This window comes from Copadichromis virginalis, linkage group LG17 (assembly GCF_057382275.1).
Source record: "Copadichromis virginalis isolate Kocher_CV1m ecotype Utaka linkage group LG17, C_Virginalis_male_GT1.1, whole genome shotgun sequence".
Taxonomy (NCBI): domain Eukaryota; kingdom Metazoa; phylum Chordata; class Actinopteri; order Cichliformes; family Cichlidae; genus Copadichromis; species Copadichromis virginalis.
The window spans coordinates 4,578,521-4,588,013 of record NC_140634.1 but is presented as its reverse complement, the minus strand read 5'-3'; the positions used below and the strand labels follow the sequence as shown (position 1 = coordinate 4,588,013).

At 39.6% G+C, this 9,493-nt stretch overlaps 1 pseudogene; it reads right to left on the bottom strand.

Moving 5' to 3' along the window:
• Positions 1–5,054: 5,054 nt before the first annotated feature.
• Positions 5,055–8,507, bottom strand: LOC146688826 (uncharacterized; annotated as a pseudogene).
• Positions 8,508–9,493: the final 986 nt, after the last annotated feature.

The following is a 9,493-nucleotide window of genomic DNA, read 5'->3' as shown; positions in this document are numbered from 1 at the left end:
GTGTTCCCCTGCCTTTCACCTATAGTTCATACTGGGAGAGGCTCCAACAGGAATAACCAGAGACTAAATGAGTGAACAAGCAGTTCCAATGTATTTGAATTTGAGTTTGAATTTCTGCCAGTAACTCTATCAATCTGATCAAAAGTTTTAAAGTGAATTTTTTCACAGTTATATGAGAACATATCTCCACAGTTGTTAAAAATAAAAATTAAATGATCCATTTAACACGTTATTGACATTAAAAAAACATCTTAAAAAATTAAAATCTAAATAGGCTGCAAAGGTCAAATACATATGTTTTATTATATCCCACTGAAACACTTCATATCCCGAAGAATGCCTGTAACTGTGAATAAAAAATAAAAATTCAACATACCCTCAAACACAAATTCATAAATTCTTAGTATGTGAGGTGGAAAAAGCTGAGTTCAAAGTCATTTTTTTCAAACCCTCATGTTACTTTGCAATTATGCAAATAAACAAGATGATCCAGACCAGTGTCAGAGGAGTGTTTTTTTCCCTTGTACAATAGGAAAAGACATGTTCTATGCTGAAGCTAATCTGCAATTCAGAAGCAACAAAAGATGAACAAAAAGGGAAGATCATTCTCCTTGCTCCGCCTCTCTTTTTGTCCAGTCAGACAAGTTCGTTTAAGACACTCTTTGCAAAGGAAAAAAACAAAACTTTGCTTCTTAGTAAGATCTGTTTATCAACCTCGAAATAGTTTTTGGTTAATGGTTCTTCCTGGGTTTCAAGGTGTCTGTGCACAGGAATTTTTTCCTTGGATAAATTTTACCTTCTAGTCACAGAAGAGACCTGGTAGAGTTCACAAAAGATGTTTCAAAAAGGCTGGACCAGGGACAACAAGATGAAAATGTGCTCCAAAACATCTCCCAACAAATACTTGTGCTTTTGTTATTGCTGTTTTTTTTTTTTTGTTAGCCAATTAATTTTGTTAGCCAATTAATTTCAGAGTAACAGAGTCCAGGCCTTCTAGTCCCGAACAGCCACCAGCTGTTCATATTTATGTTTGTCATATTATGAAGAGGTCCTGGGTCCAGAGGCGGGGTACTGGTCGCCGATCTGTCACAGGCTCCACTGGAATAAATAAAAGGTTTTGGTAGCACTTTATAAAAATGTTACGCTATTAAGCAGTGTAAGGTATTAGCAAGTGCATAATTAATAATGTACATAGCTTCACTCCTTTTTAATATGTCATTTATAAATACTGATATGTTTATCTACCCGTTACTGTTATACCATGTAGAGCTATCACTGCTACTACTGCTACTGGCAAGTAACAATCATAATCATAATTACAGTAATAAGCATAGTCACAATAGCATATGTGTATTTATAAATGGCATACAAAGGAGGAGTAACGCTATATAAATGATGAATTTTCTTCTGTATGTAATTACGGGCTGGATGTTTGGGTCACATAGGCCCAGATGTTTGTGTGTTTGTGTGTTTATACTGTAACAGCCAAGAACAGAGTTTTGTGCTCTGCACAACCTGATTTTTCAAGTTTGTGTAGGTGTTTTGCTTCCTGTGCTGTGGAAAACATCTTGCACTTACAGACATACAGTAGATGTTCTGTGTCAGTCAGCATCTGTAACCAGTTAAAAAGCTAAAACAGACCATTTTTGATGGATAAACTGAGCCTGTTGGATTGTTGTGGAATTGGATGGTGGTGGATGGAAAAGAGCTACGATGAGATGAAGCCACTGAGTGTGTGTTAGTTAAAATTTTGTTCGAGTTCACACTCATGCCTCATGGGACAAATGCATGATCAACACCACTTAAAAAGGTAATAAAAGCCCACTTAGTCTACAATTAAGTGTTAGAGACAGTCTGCTAGCAACTTGTAATAGTAGTATTACTTAGAACAACTACTGAAAGCCATTTAGCCAACATTCAAAGCTAAACTTATCAGCTGGTTTCAGTAGCATGCTGTCTGGGTGCACTTTGAACAACCAGTTCTGTGACTTACCTCACACGCTGTATTGTGTGTCTTTCCAAACAATAAGCACAGAAATAGTAGCAAGAAACAGCCACGATTTCCACCGAGGGAAGAAATTGCTTGCTTTTTCCCCCCCTTTTTTTGTAGCAGTTTACAGATTATTTGCCCCCAGCCCTCTTCTCCTGTTACTGCATTCTTCTGTGTGCATGTATGTGACAGTGATCCTTAGCCTGGAGCTGAATGGGACAGGAGGAGTTGACGTGCAGGAGAGAATAAAGAAGATAACAGGAAGAAGCTGGTTAGAGAACCTTGGATTAAGCAAGTAGGGAAAACAGAATAAGAGATGGGAGGCGGGGGGGTTCAAAATGTCATGTAACGCAAAAAGAAAAGATTATCATTAAAAGAGGAAAGGAACAAAAAACAGGTGAGAAAAGGAAAGAGTGGAGGATAATGAATTTTAGTGGTGCGTGGGTCAGATTTCTGCCTAGTTTCAAGGGTCATTGCTTACGTGTGTGTTCACATGAAACAAGCAGACAAAACAGTCAGCTATAAATAAGAAACTGAGGAAACCAGCCACGCAAATGTCTAACAAGCCAAACTGGGCAGAAAGGAACAAGATGAAGAACAATTTTGATGAAGACTTAAAAGGACCTTCGGGTTTATGGTTTGAATTTATAAACACATTCATCTAATTAGAAGCAGAAAAAGAGATTAATAAAAGAAAAAAGTACAATAATGAAATGCATATACAATGTGACCCAGCTGCTCTGTTTTACGTTTTCCCAGTGAGAAGGTTGTGACTTTTCCCCGGGGGCCTCTCAATTCCTTGGCTCACTAGTTGGCTCAGTCTCATGTTTACACTCTTCAAACACACTCTGCCTTTATCTCTCTATCTCAGCCTTTCTTTTTTTACTTAACTACACATACTCTCACTTACATGAGCAACATTTACTCTGTGACTAAAAACACTAGCTTGCTAACACTTGGGATCTCATCAAAGGCTGAGAATGTATTCATTTGCTCTTGTTTGCATGTCTATCATGTAGCGACCTTATACAGGAAGGTGCACACAAAGCCAGAACTGGAACACAGTGTTCAAGCACACAGTGGCACTCATTAATTATTTTATTTTTTTTAACTGTATAGCTTTTTGTTTCAAGCTACATACAAAAGCATCAATGGGCACCTACTCATATGACCCTCTCACAGGGATCTTCCTTTCCCATGGGGGTTTTGCGGCTTTCAGATCAGCATATTTGTACAGAGCACTCTCTCTTGGGCATTGTGCACACTCATCATCAAAACTTCTGGTTCAAAAAATGTAAACCTACATTATGAAATGATTCTTAAACTTCCTAGAAGTACGTAATCGCTGTGGTCATGTGTTACAGTTACACATTATACAAACTATAACCACTTTTATTGGGTTTTTTAAATATATTTTTTGGTCCTTTAAATTTTTTTAATCCTTGGCTTTATTGGATATAAACAGCAATGATCAACAGGAAAGCAGAGGGAAAGCCACAGGCTGGCCACTTTCAGCCATGCAACATATTGCCTGTTAATCCGACTGAGCTGACTTTTATTTTTTTTATGTTCTATTTTGGACCCTACATTTATGTGAAGGAAACGTACAGTAGTACATCATTTCCCCTTTAGTGGGAAACACAAAGGGCTGCACTTTGAGAACACTGAATGGAAATCACAAACTGATTTCCAAAGAGCGTTTAGCTGAAACCTTGGCATATCTTGGCATAATATGCAATGTGTCCTTTAAAAATGAAGGAAACTGGACAAGTAAAGGACAAAAAAAGACATGGCCGACCTAAAACACTATTAACAGGAGATTAACAGTTCCTGAAAGACACATTTGGAAAAACAGACTTTAAATATCACTTGACAGATGCATCTGGTCCTTCAGTTTGATCCATCTACTGTTTGCTGAAGTCTAATTTCTGATGAGAAAATTTTGTCACAAATCAATTCTTAAAGAAGAGAAATGGGGAGAAAAGACAGAGGTATGCCAAATTACACAAGAACTGGACTAAGAATCACTGGCAACAGGGCTTATTGAGTGAGGAACCAATATTTAGCATAAGGATAGGCGTGGAGGCTCTGTCAGAGTTTGGGGCTGCATAGTTTGGGGTTGGGGATCTTGTTAAAACTAAAATGGAGTTCTGAATTAAGAAAATGGAAAATGTCTTATTAGATTTTTAAGCATGGCAGTGACCTCAAACACACTGCCAGGGCATTAAAAGGATACCTGGATAGAAAAACACACAATGCCCCCCCAGAGCTTGGACCTCAAAATTACTGAAGCAGTGCGGGATCATCTTACACAGAACAGGACAAAAGACCAACATCCAAAGAAGAACTTTCCAGCATCCTACAAGAACCCTGGAGAACTATTCCTGAAGACTGCTTAAAGAAATAACAAGAAACACTGTTCAGAGGTCTGTACTACAAAGCAACATACAAAGGATATCTCTCCGTTATCTTGTTTCACTTACTGTAACACTGGCAATCAAAACAAGCGGTTACACAAAGCTGGTGAGCAAATTAACCAAGGGTTTCTCCTGGTCGTTTACTAAGGGGTGACATTGGCCAATCACAGTTATGGATATGATTATTGGCAGCAGAGAAGCTGATTTTGAAACTTAAAAATAACCATAAAATAAGATACAAAGTAATTCTCACAAATGAGTCCATTGTTAAAGTCTTTGCACTGGCTTCTGGTTAGGTTTAGATATCAGTTTAAAATCATGACTCTTACTTTTACATCTGTTTAAAGACGCATTTGGATAATGTTTTTGTGTATTATGATGTTTCTGTGTGAGGTATTTTTAATATCCTTGTAAAACACTTTGTGACAGATTCTCGTCTTAAAAAGTGCTATTTATAAAGTGCTGTATAGTCATTTTTACTTACTTACTACTTGCTTACAATCTTTTACAAGTTTTTTTCCCATACAGAGTGTACAGCGCACGCTAATGTTTTTGTCACTTTTTATGGAATCAAACTCACAATAATGTCAGCACTTCCAGGACGGAACCCCAGCTGTGAAACGGATTAGAGCAGGACCACCCGGAGCCTAGAAGCTGGTGGTGGAGATGATGGTGGCTTGAATGGAGCTTGTGTGATGAGAGGTGGAGATGGGTTGCACAAAGGCACCTGCGAAGGAGAAAGACAGAAGCACAGTGAGATTTCTAGTACGCGGCATGAATGCTGATTGGCCTGGAGAAGGCAGGAACAAGGTGATTGGACTAGACCAGTGATGTCACAAACAGCCTGACAGCATGGGAAAGTGGAAGTGATAAAGCTCAGATTTAGCCAGCAGCACCTGGGATTGGACAGATGTGAAACCTTTCTTACTGAACTTACACATAAGCTTCATTAATGAGGTTTAGCCAATTTGGAGCCTGGAAAGAAAAAAAACAGCAAGAGTGCATACCGTGTAGGTAACAGACTTATCAATATTACAGTTCTATCATTAAGACGTGGGAGAATCTGATAGATTATACTCAATTATTTGATACAATGTAAGTTTAAGTGACAGTTTTATTTAGCTCAGCTTATTAAGATCAAAGTGGGCTGTATCTGGCCCACAGTACAAAATGAGTTTGACATCCCTGCTTCAGACCATCCTGCTATCTGCACACAGAGGTCTGAGGGATCCTTCAGTAATGGTGACACTACGAAACTAACTTGTTCCAGATGTGAACCTAACTTGGAGGTTAGGTTCAAAGTGTAAGAGACCATGCTGCTGTAAGATGTGTGCCACCTCTATAGTACAGAAAACCCAGGACTAATCTGAAATTACCTGGATAAAATAAATGAATAATAAATATTGACTTTCAAGCTTGAGATAGCAATAAATTACCACACCTATTTCCCATTATCCTAGCAACTCAATAGCAGTTGTTCCAATTGTTGCTATAGCGATGTTAAATTCCCGTAGAGGTCTACGTCAGGCTGTGGCTTGGGTCACTTTTATCATCACAGAGTGGGCTATAGCACAGGCTTATCAATCAGGCACCAGCCATAGCTGGTTCGTTGAAGACTGACACTATAATCCATAGTTTTCAGTTATGAGAGGTGTGTTCACATGCTGTTGCCATACTCTATACCAACTGGCAGCTGTAAATAAACCTTGATAAATAGCACAGTAACTATCTGGTTAAACTTGAAGACATTCAATAGATTGCTGGTGGTCAAAGGACCATAGCACTTTTTTTGTCCTCTGGGCAGGCATGTCCCAGTAGCTCTGATGTTATGTGAAAGTAATAAATTGCAGTAAATAAAAAGTAACAGTAACTGTATTTCCACAGTCAAATCAACCCATAAAACCTTCACCCCCCTAGAAGTAGCTCTGAGTATTGCACCTTATGAATGGTGGCTATCTTGATCCTATATTTCTCTTTTTGTTCCTTTTATTAAACTTTTATTTTCTTATAAAGTAGTACGCTTAAGTTTAAGCTATACCAATAGAGCAGCTTGGTAACATTTATGTGTGGGACCTGTAGCCAAATAGAAAAGAAGACAGTTGGAGGAAGGGAGAAGGAAGAGGGCACAGTAAAAAGAGGAGTAATTCAAAGCCACAGGTTTAGTTTACCAGTCATGGCAGCCAGACGGCAGGAAAGCTGCTGCATTAGATCACTCTGCCAGATAGGAGACGGAGAGAGTTTTTTCTTTTTTTTTTAATTATTCGTGTGTGTGTGTGTGTGTGTGTGTGTGTGTGTGTGTGTGTGTGTGTGTGTGTGTGTGTGTGTGTGTGTGTGTGTGTGACAGAGAGAGAGAGTGTGTGTGTGAGTGTACAAGAGTGCTACAGAGTTGTTGGGTTAGATTGCCCAGTCAGATAAGTCTGCAGTTCCCATATGGGAGTAGGGAGGTAACAGGTAACACTAGAATAAGTGGTCCTCCTGGAATAAATAAAGGCCTCTCTTCAATAAAAAGGGAAGGGAAAATGGGAAGGCAATTGAAACATTTACAAAGCCAAGGTGATCTGATGTGGGAGCTTGTATCAGCTGTAAACATGAGAAAAAACAATCTTAGACATAGAGCCACAATCAATATTTGTGTTCGGTTTTGCCAGGTCATAGCTGACATGAGTAATTTAAGTTTCCAGGTAGTCTGAGCAGGGACAAAGTGATCACACATACTGCCCATCATAGAAAAAGAAGCAGTGTGTAAGATGAGGCTCTGGAGTTTGAGAGTTTAGAAGGATGTTTTAGTCAACACAGGCATACAAAATGATTTCCTCAAACTTTGCCCTGTTGATTTACATAATTATTATTTGCTAGAAGTGTATTCATTATTAAACTAGCTCTATCTCCTTTCTTCATTAATTTAGTTTCAACTATTGTGAAGGAGAAAATTTGATAGGGCTCCATTCCAAGAAGCAACTCCAAGCATAAAATAAGACTGACTTCATTAACCCGAAGATCAGCAACTGAGTTTTAGGTTCCACAACAGTTGATCACCTCCAATGCCGTTACTCACCATGGCAATGGGTAAATAAAGAGCAGTCTCCATTTTAATCCAGTGGACTGGGGGAGTAAGAACACATGTTAACACCTAACATGATATTTACCTTAAAGAAAGAGGGAAGAGTCATTTTAATCACTTTGGGCCATTCTGTCATCATCATACACTGAACAGAAATGTAAACGCAACACTTTTGTTTTTGCTCCCATTTTTCATGAGCTGAACACAAAGATCTGAAACATTTTCTATATACACAAAGAACCCATTACTCTCAAATACTCTTCACAAATCTGTCTAAATCTTTGTTAGTAAACACTTCTCCTTTGCCGAGATAATCCATCCCACCTCACAGGTGTGGCATGTCACGGTGCTGATTAGACAGCATGAATATTGCACAGGTGTGCCTTAGACTGCCCACAATAAAAGGCCACTCTCAAATGTGCAGTTTGATCACACAGCACAACGCAACAGATGTCCGCTACCATAAGCCGTCTCCAAAGGCGATTCAGAGAATTTAGCAGTACATTCAATCGGCCTCACAATCACAGACCACATGTAACAACACCAGCCCTGGTGTGGTCAGTCATCATAACCTACTTGAGTGGGCAAATGCTCAAATTTGATGGCGTCTGGCACGTTGGAGACGCAGACATCGTGTGGGTGAGCGGTTTGCTGACGTCAGCGTTGTGGATCGAGTGGCCCATGGTGGCGGTGGGGTTCTGGTATGGGCAATGTTATGGACAATGAACACAGATGGATTTTATTCGTGGCATTTTTGAATGTACAGAGATACCGTGACAAGATCCTGAGGCCCATTGTTGTGCCATTCATCCACAACCGTCACCTCATGTTGCAGCATGATAATGCATATTGCAAGGATCTGTATACAGTTCCTGGAAGCTGAAAACATCCCAGTTCTTGCATGGCCAGCATACTCACCGGACATGTCACCCATTGAGCATGTCTGGGATGCTCTGGTTTAGCATATATGACAGTGTGTTCCAGTTCCTGCCAATATTCAGCAACTTCGCACAGCTATTGAACAGGAGTGGACCAACATTCCCCCACAATCAACAACCTGATCAACTCTATGTGACGAAGACGCGTTGCACTGCATTAGGCAAATGGTGACCATACCATACTGACCCCCCCTCCCCAAACAGCAATATTTATGCAGTCTAATCAGCACGTTGACATGCCACACCTGTAAGGTGGGATTATCTCAGCAAAGGAGAAGTGTGTTTACAAACACAGATTTAGACAGATTTGTGAACAATGTTTGAGAGTAATGGGTCCTGTAGAAAATGTTTCAGATCTTTGAGTTCAGCTCATGAAAAATGGGAGCAAAAACAAAAGTGCTGCATTTATATACAGATTATTTATATATTCTTCATATCTGTGGTCATCATTCATCGAACTTGAATTTTCATTAAATAAAGCTAGAATCCTCATTTTGCATTTGATTTTCTTTGATAGCAACTTTATGAATGAGCAAATGGAAATGGAGTGTCAGTAAGCTCGTTCAGATGCAGCAGGAGAGGAGTCTCTGACCCCGGCGACTGAATCAGAGTTTAAGTTAACTCTGCAACAGAATTTCCCCCTCTTCTCAGAGTTAACAAACTCAGCGATGCTGCTTCCTGTTACAGCGCCCAGGACAGTGCTGGCGACAATCATCAAGACTGGAGGCTCTCTAATGACTTTACACCACACGTTTTTGAAAAAAATGTCAGAGCAGCCTTAAAACCACTTGAGAGGGGCTGAAAGCATTCTTTGGCAAATCTGTGTACAAGGTATGTCTCCAGGATCCAGGTCTACTGGGTGGCAAAGATAAGGGTGCTAGTTATAGCTAATTCAATGTGTCGAGACAGCTTCTTTGAGACTAAGCAATCCATCAAAGTAACAAACAATCGGGATATCTGTGATGAGCAGAAAAAGAATGATACCCTCTGGAAGATGAGACCTCTACCTTAAACAGATTGCAACAAGGCTCCCTCAATGTGGCAAGACTGTATGCCTGTGTAGATGAGGAAATGATTCCCAGTACAT